Genomic DNA, 12,622 nt, shown 5'->3' with positions numbered 1-12,622 from the left:
TTTGGTTTCAGAAAAGACAGCATTTAGGACAGCTGCGGTGATTCATTAGAAAATTATTTTCTCATCCAGGCAAAGCCAAACAAGAAAAAAATAATCATGAATCCACCTTTGCTTGCAAATATCCATAAGCAAAGCACTCAATTATGCCCCAAAAGACACTCTCCTAATATGCTCATAGCTGTATTTTTGATGAAAAATACAAGCAGCCATCAACTTGTGCTGGCTTCAGCGCAACGACAAGGGATTAAAAGTGGGGACCGCAAAGCACTGTTGGAAAGCTTGGATACCGCTGACTAGGTGCAGCTGTGTTTGACTTTGAAGGGCTGTATAAAACTCAGAATAGGGGGGGAGGTATCTGTTTTCAGTCTGTTTTTTTGTAAATTCAGCTCAAAAATAGCCAGGAGTCAATGGGTTAATATATATGAACAATAAAACAGATAAAACTAGCTATTTCTTTGTAGTGGCAGCGTAAAATTAGAATTTGAATTTGAGACTATGGTTGGTGAAGTTAGAATTTTTTTCTAAAAATATTTAACGTGGTATGAGTCTGGCAAGGCTCAGTCGGCTGTGGGATCCATGGGTATGAGCCTTTTGATGAATGCAATTTATTTAATTGTATTCATTCGGCTATTTATATCTGTATGTATTGTGATTGTGAAATGTTTTGTTTTGTCGCGTATTCTATGTTGTATCCCTTGGCTAGAAAAAATAATGCGCAATATTATTTTTTTAGATAATGGGTAATGATTTCGAGTTTAAAATACTTTCTCTTAATGTCCGGGGTCTAGGTAAATATAAAAAATGTCGGAAAATGTTTCATTGGATTAATGGACACGGGGGTGACAGTGGCGTCTCGTTTTTACAGGAAACACATAGCACAAAAGAAGTTGAAACTAATTGGAAAAATAGATATAGGGGAGAAATAGCTTTTGCGCATGGAAAATCCAAGAGTAGAGGTGTAGCCATTTTATTTGGGCGTAAACTCAATTACCAATTACAGGATACTATTGCATATTCAAATGGGAGGTTTCTGATTATTCGCTGTAAAATTCAAAATGGAGACTTCCTACTTATTAATTCTTATGCTCCTAACGATAAAGCATCACTTGTTGTTTAAGGAAATTCAAATTTAACTTCAGTCGCAAGCGTATACAGGTTCGCCTAATATTGTGTGGGGAGGTAATTTTAATTTTGTTTTTGACTTGGAGTTGGAAGCAGTTTGAAACACCGCTCAATTGCAGCGGTTGAAATAATGTTGGATGAATATAACTTATGTGATATTTGGAGACTTCGAAATCCAACAATAAAGCGATATACGTGGAGAGGCTCGGCACAGGGAAAACGAAGTTCCCGGGGAAATTATATTCATCGTAGACTTGATTATCTGTTTCTCTCTTAAATGCTTAAATGCTTAAATGTTAGACCCTATTAAAGCTTGCGCTTATTTCTAGGGGGCGCCAAGGTATTATAGGCGGCGAAGGTGGCCAGGGATCCGTAGGGATCTTAAGACTGGCAGTGCACTTGATTTAAAGGAGTCAATCGACGAGGACTCGATAACCTCGGAGGGAAGCAAGTTCCAAGTCCTGATAGTTCTAGGAAAAAAAGAGTATGAGTGGGAAAGTACATTGGACTGAATCTGGTTATATTTAGAGGAGTTTGTTCTGGACGGTCGAAGGTTTGGCTGAAATTGTTGAGGTAGAGCAATGTTCACTAAATTGTTGCGGATTTTATAGAAGAGGCATAGTTGGGCGAGCTGACGTCGCACTTCAAGCGAGTCCCAATTCAGGGATTTAACAAGGTCAGATGAGCTTGCCCTGGGGTCGTAGGTACCAGTAACGAAACGCGCCGCATTTTTCTGCACTTGCTCTAATTTGTTGATGTCTCTATCCGTGAAGGGGTTCCATACTGGAGAAGCATATTCCATGACCGGTCTTATCATTGAAAAGTACGCACGTTCCTTTACACTCTGAGAACAGGGTTTGAGGGTACGTCGTAATAATCCAAGAGTCTTGTTGGCTTTCAAAGAGACTTTACAACAATGCCTACTCCAGCGGAGATCGTGTGCAACGCGGATCCCTAGATAGTCATGCTCGTCTGTAGAATTCAGGAGCTGGGAGTCTAGCGAGTAGTTGAACAAGCTGCTATTTCTCTTCAAGGTGATCGGCAGTAATTGGCATTTAGAGGCATTAAACTCCATCTGCCAAGTCCGAGCCCAGGCTTCAAGGTTGCAAAGATCGTGTTGGAGGGACACATGGTCAGCTGGAGATCGAATGGTCCTGTAGACCACTGTGTCATCTGCAAATAGGCGAGTTACCGAGCTGCATTGGTCAACAATGTCGTTAATGAACACAAGAAAGAGGGTTGGGCCAAGCACGGTCCCCTGGGGACACCTGATGTCACAGGAACCTGACTGGAATGGGACCCGTCAACTACTACGAACTGATTTCGGTTGTTTAGAAAGGCTTCAATCCAACCAAGAGTCTTTCCACGTATGCCACAGTGATGTAGTTTATGGGATAGCTTTGCGTGGGACACCTTGTCGAAGGCCTTGCTAAAGTCGAGCATAATGGCATCTACCTGGCCATGAGAATTAAGTGTGCTGCCCCAGTCATGTGTAGCAAGAATCAATTGAGTCTCACAGGAGAAACCGCTGCGGAAGCCATGTTGCAGGTCTGACAGGATATTAAAAGCAGATAGATGTTTGTTTAAATGGCTTAGCACAATGTGTTCCATGACTTTACAGGAGAGGCACGTAAGAGAGATAGGGCGGTAATTGCCGGGGTTGTCACGACGGTTGTCTCTGATGACCTCCAATCATCTATTGACAGGTGCGATATTATCCCAGCACCCTCGACGGATCATTCGGCGGTTACAGTAGAAATTAAGGCTGACGGTAACGTTAGAAGAGGGCCATCTTTTTGGAAATTTAATAATTCCTTATTAGAAAACAGTGGATACGTAAATGAGTTAACAAAATGCATAGATATTTGGAAACAAGAGTTGAAGAAGGAATTGATAATTCGTAATTAAAGTCGGAGGTTATGAAATACAAGATAAGGAAATTTAGTATTAGTTTTTTGAAAACATTGGCGCGTAAACGACGGGAAAATTACAGGGAATTAGAAGAGGAGTTAAAAGTTATTGAAAACATAGTTGGGTGGACTGAAAATGATGAATTATCAAAAAGGCATGAAATAGCATTGCGTAATTTGGATGAGTTGAGTAATTACATTACGGAAGGTTTAATTATCCGGTCGAAAGCTGAATGGCACGAGTTAGGGGGAAAAACATAAAGTATTTTTTGTCCTTGAAGAGACGCAACAAATCTAAAACTCATATTAAAAAAATTGTGGAAGATGGTATGGAAATTTCAGGGCAGGCAGATATCCTTCAAAATCTTCAGTTCAGCAGGCTATATGAAAGGAAAAGTGTAAAAACAGAGGAGGAGTGCCTTACGTTTTTGTCGGAACTAAACATACCGCGACTTCAGGCACCACATAGGGATAAATGCGAAGGCCTTCTATCGGTGACTGAATGTTTCAATAGCTTGAACCAGATGGGTGCGTCGAAAACTCCGGGTGTCGATGGACTAACGAAAGAATTTTATATCGCGTTTTGGTCTGCCTTAGGTACAGATTTGGTCAAATCTCTTAATCATGGTTTTACACAAGGCCGTCTAAGTACAACCCAGCGGCAGATGATAGTAACATTGTTGGAGAAACCAAATAAGGACACAAGGTCTCTTAATGCCTGGCGCCATATAAGCCTGATAAACGTTGATTCTAAAATATGCAGCAAAGTACTATGCAATCGTTTGGTAGATACTCTTCCGTCCTGGATTCACACTGATCAGGCAGCATTTGTTAAAGGTAGAACGATAGACGAACCAATTAGAATTATAGAAGATGTAATGAATTATGTAAAAAATAGAAATGAATCGTACATAATGTTTGCAGCCGATTTTGAAAAGGCTTTTGATTATATAGAACACTCTTATATCTATGCAACCTTGAGACAGTTTGGTTTTGGCGAGGATTTTATTAGGTGGATTCAAGTTCTTTTAACAGATAACGTTAGCTCCATTTTGAATAACGGTCACGCTACTACCTTCTTCCAGCTAGGCAGAGGAACAAAACAGGGAGATCCAGTGTCACCGTATTTATTTATCTTAGTGTCGGAGGTATTAGCAATCATGGTTAGGTCATCTCCGGAGGTAAGAGGCCTGAAAATCGGAAAGTCTGAAATAAAAATGACGATGTTTGCGGATGATACAACTTTATTTTTGAAAGATATGAATTCTTTAGAAAAATTGTTAGAGTTTCTAAGGATTTTTCAATCTTATTCGTCGTTAAAATTAATCTAACAAAATCTGAAGCAGGATGGCTGGGTGCAAAAAATAAAGATAGGAAAAGGCAAGGCATAAAGTGGGTAGATCTTCACCAAAAAGTTATTACAATTTTAGGGATTTATTTTTCATATAATGAGAGACTGTATGATGAAAATAACTTTAAGCGCAATTTTGAGAGATTTTAATCCGTGTTAGAAGTTTGGAAGTTGCGGACATTAACACTCTATGGAAGAATCCATGGGTTGAAAAGTTTAGCGCTTTCTAAGTTGTATTATGTGTGCTCCAAATTAAGTGTTAGGGGAGATTTTATTAAGCAGGTGGATACAGCCCTGAAAGACTTTATATGGAATGCGAAAAAACCTGAAAAGTGAAATACACAACAATTATAGGTGAATATGATGATGGTGGCTTGAGAGCTCCTGATTTCTTTGCATCAATTAGAGCTAGTCGTGTTACTTTTGCTTTAAAGTTGTCAAATGAGGAGGAGAGGACATATAAGGTTTTACCAAGATACCTTTTAAAAATAATTGGAGGTGTGGGAACTATACGCGACAATTTTGATATAAAACGTCTTCCGGACGATATATCCGGTTATTATAAGGAGGTGTTTGGAATATGGGCCGAGCTGTTTTCAAACCCAATAAATGATTCGGATTTAGAGGATGAAGTGCTGTGGAATAACAAGCATATTAAAATTGGGGGAAGTCTGTTTTCTTTAGATCCTTTTATGAATGTGGCATCCGAACAGTAAGAGATTTATGCAATGAGGTGGGTCGTTTTGAGTAGCAGATATGTTTGAAGAAAGGTGTCCCAGGTACAGGGTATTTTAACTGGTTATCTTTATGTAACGCTATTCCAAAAGTATTTAAAGAAAAGTTGAGAGATAATCCTGGCTTGGTAGGACATTCTAAACCAGCAGCCCGTTTGTTACGGTTAGGTAATGAGAGATACGAAATAGGAAAATTTAAGGCTAAACAGGTATATAATCATATATTAAGAATGAAATTTAAACCCTCCAACTGCACAGTTAAACATTCTCCAAAAAATAGGAGGCTCTCCTGAGTCCATCGATTGGAGACAAGTTTATCGTAGAATTTATACCATAGCTAGAGACACCTATTCAAGGTCCTTTCAATATAAAATTCTTAACAATTGCCTTTTTTATGAACAAAGATCTGTTTCGGTTTGGACTAGTGGATAGTCCTTCGTGCTCTTATTGTTTTTCCCATTTAGAAACTGTTGATCACATCTTTATTGAGTGTACTAAGACAAGAAATTTATACCTAGACATCCAAAAATGGTTAAGTGCCTTCAAGGTGCAACTCCCACATCTATGTATTGAAGATATAATACTAGGTGTGGAAAATGAAAACGCAGCGGTGAACTCCGTGATCCTAAATTATAAACTCCTGGTTTTAAAAGGAGGGAATCACACAAATTGCCAAACTTATACTCATTTCAACTATTCCTCAGAGACATAGAGAAAGTAGGAAGGCGGGCTTCAAAATTGAGTAATAAACCATTGCAGCATTTGAAAAAATGGGAATATATATAATGCGTGAGTGCAGGCGTTCATATAACAGTGCTCAATACATAGGTGTAGAGCGGGATATATTTTGGTTTGTAGGAAAAAAACACGCGAACTACCGTTTCATCTCTACAAGCCTGTTTCGTGGTTGCCCACTCATCAGGATATATATATATATATATATATATATATATATATATATATATATATATATATATATATATATATATATATATATATATATATATATATATATATATAATGATGGTTGAAGGCTTTCATAGAAAGTGCTCAATACTCGAAAGTAGAGCGGTGTATAGTGTTGGTTTGAGAAAAATACAAACTACATAGGTTTCCCTACAGGTCTGTTTCGTGGTTGCCCACTCATCAGGGGATTTAATGAGAATATTCCTACCATCGTATATATACTATTAACATTGAAATTTACATAATAATAGACTGATAGTTTTAGCTAAGGCGGTAAGAGGAACAATAGCGAGTTACATTAAATATGCGGGGCGAAAACTAACAGTGCGGAACGTGTGAAAAATTGATAGCGCGAAAATTTAACGGTGACGGGATTAACAGTTCTAATTGTTTCGTAGCAGGGCTTTGTTTCTGTGGCGGCACGAGGACACGAGTTCATTGCGTTTATTTAGAGTTGATAGTTTGGGTTGGCAGATGATCGTCAGCTTTTCCTTGAGGCAGAGGTTGCAACTCTTAGTGGTACTGTTGTAGGCGGAGTGGGAAGAAAGAATGCGCCATGAAATAAAGTACTCAATCATGTTGTCCTTGAGAGTCCAGACGTGTTTGCTGAGTTCGGTGGAGTTTCTGTGTTTGGCGTGTCGGAATGATGCGGTGTGGTTTCTGTACCTGGTCTTGAAGCTGTTTTCAGTGAGCCCGACGTATGTTTCCGAGGTGTTGTTGTCTTTTCGAGTTACGGTAGCTTGGTAGATAACAGATGTCTGTAGGCAGTTTCCGTCTAGAGGGCAGGTGTCTTTCTGTCGGCAGTTGCATGTCTTGTTGTTGGTAGTGGTAGGGGCGGAGCTGGTGATCTCGGTAGCCGACGATGCGGTGATGATGCGCTTGTTGTGGTTGTCGATGATCTGTTTGGTGTTGTTCATGCAGCTGTAACTGATTTTGATGGTGTTTCTGTTGAAGATTTTACGGAGGTGGTTGTCTTTCGGGAAGTGCTTGTCTATCAGGGTGAGGAATCTGTGGCCGATGTTGGTGCTGGTGTTCTTGCTGAAGGGCGGGTTGTACCATAGGATGTTGTTGCGTTTGCGGGTTTTATGGTTGGTTACGGTGTTGGGTTCGTAGCGTAGCGTGTAGTTGTATCCGCTATCGTCGAGTGCTTTCTGGTAAGGTGGCGCGGTCTGGTCAAAGGAGGCTTGGTCTGAAGATAGGGCAGATAGGCGTCTGTTGATACCAGCAGGGATGTTCTTGGTGATGGAGGGCGGGTGGTTGCTCTCACGGTGGACATATTGTAGCGAGGAGTTCGGCTTTGTATAAGGCTGGTGTGCATTACGTTTTAGGTCAAGGGTGACGTCTAGGAAATTGACAACTTGTTTGTTTGCCTCAATGGTGATTCGGAGTCCGTTGTTGTTGAAGATGCGGCATAGTTTCTTTTTTAGGTTTTCGGTGGCTCTGGGTGTTGCGTTGGTGATGGCTAGTCCGTCGTCGCGGTAGATGAGTGGGCAACCACGAAACAGACCTGTAGGGAAACCTATGTAGTTTGTATTTTTCTCAAACCAACACTATACACCGCTCTACTTTCGAGTATTGAGCACTTTCTATGAAAGCCTTCAACCATCATTTTATCCAGACTCCAAGTTTTTCTTGTCGAGCACTCTAAGGCTACTCATTATGGAAAAATTCCACATCAACTACTCAACGAAGAATATTCCCCTACCATCTCGCAGTGATTACCTCCAACGCCTTATTGAAAAAACCGAACACTTTTTACGCCGAATGCGCTGGAAAGCACACTTCTTCCTAAACACAGACACCGCCTCGACCTCCAAAGAAACCTATGGATTCCGCTCAACCAAAAATCCGCCTCCTGTAGAAGAACTGAAAGAGTTCGAAGAAGACATGTTAAAAATGATCCAGTCAGTAAAATTCAAGAACCTGAACACTCCTTTCCTGGGCAAGCTAAAAGAAGACACCGACAACATTAAAAAAGAACCTAAACTACTGATCCCCGCAGATAAAACCACAAACTTCTACAAACTAGAGCCAGCTACCTACAAGAATCTCCTAGAAAAAGAAATAAACAAGTCCTACAAAAAAGTACCCTCCGAAACAACGCAATCTGTCCACAAGAAAAACAAAGAGATCGCTACAAAACTGGATTTAGACGATAGAATGGACACCACAGCCAACAAGCAAGCCTTCATAACTCTCAAAGACCATAAGCCGAACTTCGCTAACAAACCTACCTGCAGACTCATCAACCCCACAAAACCCGAAATCGGAAAAATCAGCAAAAAGATCCTCGACCGTATCAATAGCGTAATTGCAAAGAATATATATATGTGTGTGTGTGTGTGTGTGTGTGTGTGTGTGTGTGTGTGTGTGTGTGTGTGTGTGTGTGTGTGTGTGTGTGTGTGTGTGTGTGTGTGTGTGTGTGTGTGGTGTGTGTGTGTGTGTGTGTGTGTGTGTGTGTGTGTGGGTGTGTGTGTGTGTGTGTGTGTGTGTGTGTGTGTGTGTGTGTGTGTGTGTGTGTGTGTGTGCGTGCGTGCGTGCGTGCGTGTGTGTAAAAAGTGATGAAAAGAAATAAAAAGTTAAAAAAAAACAGATATTAATATGAGAAAAGAAGGAAACAAAACACATCGACCCTGCCAGATCCGTAGTCAGGCACCTTATCTATTCGGCAACAGGACCGACGTTGCAGTAGTATTACCAATTTAGTACGTCACATTGGCAGAAGTAAATAGCCAGGAGTAAAATTATTATGCCAAGGATCAGGATAGAAAAGAAGGAAGCAAAAAGCAGCGAACCTGCCAGGACTCTAACCTAGAATCTCCTGATCCATAGTCAGGCGTCTTATCCATTGGGCCACAAGGTCGATGTTGAAGAGGTATTTCGAACTTAGTACGTCAAATTGGCAGACGAAAATCGCCAGGAGTAAAATATTATGCAAAGGATTAGGATAGAAAAGAAGGAAACAAAAATCAGAGACCCTGCCAGGACACTAACCTAGAATCTCCTGATCCGTATTCAGGCGACTTATCCATTGAGCTAGAGGGCCGAGGTTACTGTTTTAATCTTGTAATTAGTACGTCCCAAAGTAAATCCCAAAATATTATACAAAGATAGCGACCCTGCCAGGACTTGAACCTGAAAAATTATACTTTACGTCATAGAAAGGACACCAGGACTCGAACATTGGAATCTCCTGAATCGTAATCAGGCGCCTTATCCTTTGGGCCACAAGGCCGATGTTACGGAATATTTTTAAGTTAGTACGGCACACTTCCAGGCTCAAATCGCCATGAGTAAAAATATATGGAAAGGATCACAATAAAAAACAAGTAAGCAAAAGTCATCGACCCTGCCAGGAATAGAACTTGAAATCTCCTTATCCGTACTCAGGCGCCTTATCCATTGGCCCACAGGGACAAGGTTACTGTTGTAATCATGTAATCAGTACGTCACATTGCCCGAAGCAAATAGCCCAAAATATTATACGAATATGGCGACCCTGCCAGGACTTGAACCTGAAAAATTCTACTTTACCTCATAGAAAAGACGAACAGAAATCGACATAATCACGATACGAAATAAAAGAAGCAAAAGTCAACGACCCTGCCAGGACTCAAGCCTGGAATCTCTTGATCCGTAGTAAGGCGCATTATCCATTGGGCCATAAGGCCGATATTGAAGTAGTATTTCGAACTTAGTACATCACATTGGCAAACGCAAATTGCCATTAGTAAAAATATATGGAACGGATCACAATAGAAAACAAGTAAGCAAGTCATCGACCCTGCCTGGACTCCAACCTGGAATCTTCTGATCCGTAATCAGGCGCCTTATCCATTGGGCCACAGGGACAAGGTTACTGTTGTAATCTTGTAATTAGTACGTCTCATTGCCCGTAACGAATAGCCCAAAATATTATACAAAGACGGCGACCCTGCCAGGACTTTAGCCTGAAAAATTATACTTTACATCATAGAAAAGACCACCAGAAATCGAAATAATCACGATACGAAATAAGAAGAAGCAAAAGTAAGCGCCACTGCCAGGACTCGAACCTGGAATCTGCTGATCCGTAGTCAGGCGACTTATCCATTGGGCCACAAAGCCGGCGTTTACGTAGTATTTCGGGCTTAGTACATCACGTTGGCAAACGCAAATCGCCGATTCAAAACAGGGAAGCAAAAACCAGCGACCCTGCCAGGACTCGAACCTGGAATGTCCTGATCCGTACTCAGGCGCCTTATTAATTGTGCCTCAAGGCCGACGTTGAAGTAGTATTTCGAACTTAGTACGCCACATTGGCAGACAAAAATCGACAGGAGTAGAATATTATGCAAAGGATCAGGATAGAAAACAAGGAAGCAAAAATCAGAGACCCTGCCAGGACTCTAACCTCGAATCTCCTGATCCGTAGTCAGGCCAATTATCCATTGGGCCACAGGGCCGAGGTTACTGTTGTAATCTTGTCATAAGTACGTCACATTGCCCGAAGCAAATAGCCCAAAGTATTATACAGAGATGGCGACCCTGCCAGGACTTGAACATGAAAATTTATATTTTATATCATAAAAAAGATACCAGGACTCGAACATTGGAATCTCCTGAATCGTTATCAGGCAACTTATCCATTGGGCCATAAGGCCGATGTTATAGTAATATTTTAAAATTAGTATGCCACACTTCCAGGCTCAAATCGTCATGAGTAGAATACATGGAAAGAATCACAATAGAAAACAAGTAAGCAAAAGTCATCGACCCTTCCAGGACTCGAACCTGGAATCTCCTGATCCGTAGTCAGGCGACTTATCCATTGGGCCACAGGGCCGAGGTTACTGTTGTAATCTTGTCATAAGTACGTCACATTGCCCGAAGCAAATAGCCCAAAGTATTATACAAAGATGGCGACCCTGCCAGGACTTGAACCTGAAAAATTATATTTTATATAATAAAAAAGACACCAGGAATCGAACCTGGAATCTCCTGATCCGTGGTCAGGCGCCTTATCCATTGGGCCAGAAGTCCGACGTTGACATAGTATTTCGAACTTAGTACATCACGTTGGCAGACGCAAATCGCCGATTCAAAAGAACGAGTAAAAAAATCAGCTACCCTGCCAGGACTCGAACCTGGAATCTCCTGATCCGTAGTCAGGCGCCTAATCCATTGGGCCACAAGGCCGATGTTGACGTAGAATTTCGAATATAGTACATTACGTTGGCAGACGCAATTCGCCGATTCAAAAGAAGGAGGCAAAAATCAGCGACCCTGCCAGGACTCGAACATGGAATCTCTTGATCCGTAGTCAGGCGCCTTATCCATTGGGCCCCAAGGCCGACGTTGACGTAGTATTTCGAACTTAGTACATCACGTTGGCAGACGCAAATCGCCGATTCAAAAGAACGAGGCAAAAATCAGCGACCCTGCCAGGACTAGAACCTGGAATCTCCTGATCCGAGGTCAGGCGCCTTATCCATTGGGCCACAAGGCCGACGTTAAAGTAAATTCTCGAATTTAGTACGTCCCATTGGCAGACGCAAATCGCCAGGAGTAAAATTTTTATGCCGAGGATCAGGATAGAAAAGAAGGAAGTATAAATCAGAGACCCTGCCACGACTCTAACCTCGAATCTCCTGATCCGTAGTCAGGCGCCTTATCCATTGGGCCACAAGGCCGACGTTGACATAGTATTTCGAACTTAGTACATCACGTTGGCAGACGCAAATCGCCGATTCAAAAGAACGACTCAAAATAATCGAAATAATAACTATAAGAAAAAAAACACGAGGCAAAAATCAGCGACCCTGCCAGGACTCAAACCTGGAATCTCCTGATCCGTAGTCAAGCGCCCTTTCCATTGGGCCTCAAGGCCGACGTTAAAGTAAATTCTCGAAGTTAGTACGTCACATTGGCAGACGCAAATCGCCAGGAGTAAACTTTTTATGCCAAGGATCAGGATAGAAAAGAAGGAATCAAAAATCAGAGACCCTGCCAGGACACTAACCTCGAATCTCCTGATCCCTAATCAGGCGACTTATCCATTGGGCCATAGGGCTGATGTTACGGAATCTCCTGATCCGTAGTCAGGCGTCGTATATATTGGGCCACAGGGCTGGAATTAATGTTGTAATTTTGGAATAAGTAAATCACCTCGCGTGAAACAAATAGCGTTGACATCAAATATTATGCAAAGACAGGGACCCTGGCGGGACTCGAATAAGGAAAATTATACACTACATCATAGAAAAGACAAACAGCAAACAAAATTATCACGATTAAGAAGAAGGAAGCAAAAATCAGCGATCCTGCCAGGAATCGAACCTAGAATCTCCTGATCCGTAGTCAGGCGCCTTATCCATTGGGCAACAAGGCCGATGTCGACGTAGTATTTCTAACTTAGTAATATACGTTGGCAGACGCAATTCGCCGATTCAAAAGAAGGAGGCAAAAATCAGCGACCTTGCTAGGACTCGAACCTGGAATCTCCTGATCCGTGGTCAGGCACCTTATCCATTGGGCCAGAAGTCCGACGTTGACGTAGT

At 41.6% G+C, this 12,622-nt stretch overlaps 1 non-coding gene across 1 annotated transcript; it reads right to left on the bottom strand.

The window, feature by feature from the left end:
- Positions 1-11,498: 11,498 nt before the first annotated feature.
- On the bottom strand, positions 11,499-11,571 carry Trnar-ucg. The gene has a single exon. It is a non-coding gene; the product is annotated as a tRNA-Arg (tRNA).
- Positions 11,572-12,622: the final 1,051 nt, after the last annotated feature.

Source organism: Nematostella vectensis, chromosome 13, assembly GCF_932526225.1.
Source record: "Nematostella vectensis chromosome 13, jaNemVect1.1, whole genome shotgun sequence".
In the NCBI taxonomy this organism is placed as follows: domain Eukaryota; kingdom Metazoa; phylum Cnidaria; class Anthozoa; order Actiniaria; family Edwardsiidae; genus Nematostella; species Nematostella vectensis.
Note: the sequence above shows the minus strand (reverse complement) of the source record. Positions and strands in the feature narration are given on the sequence as shown.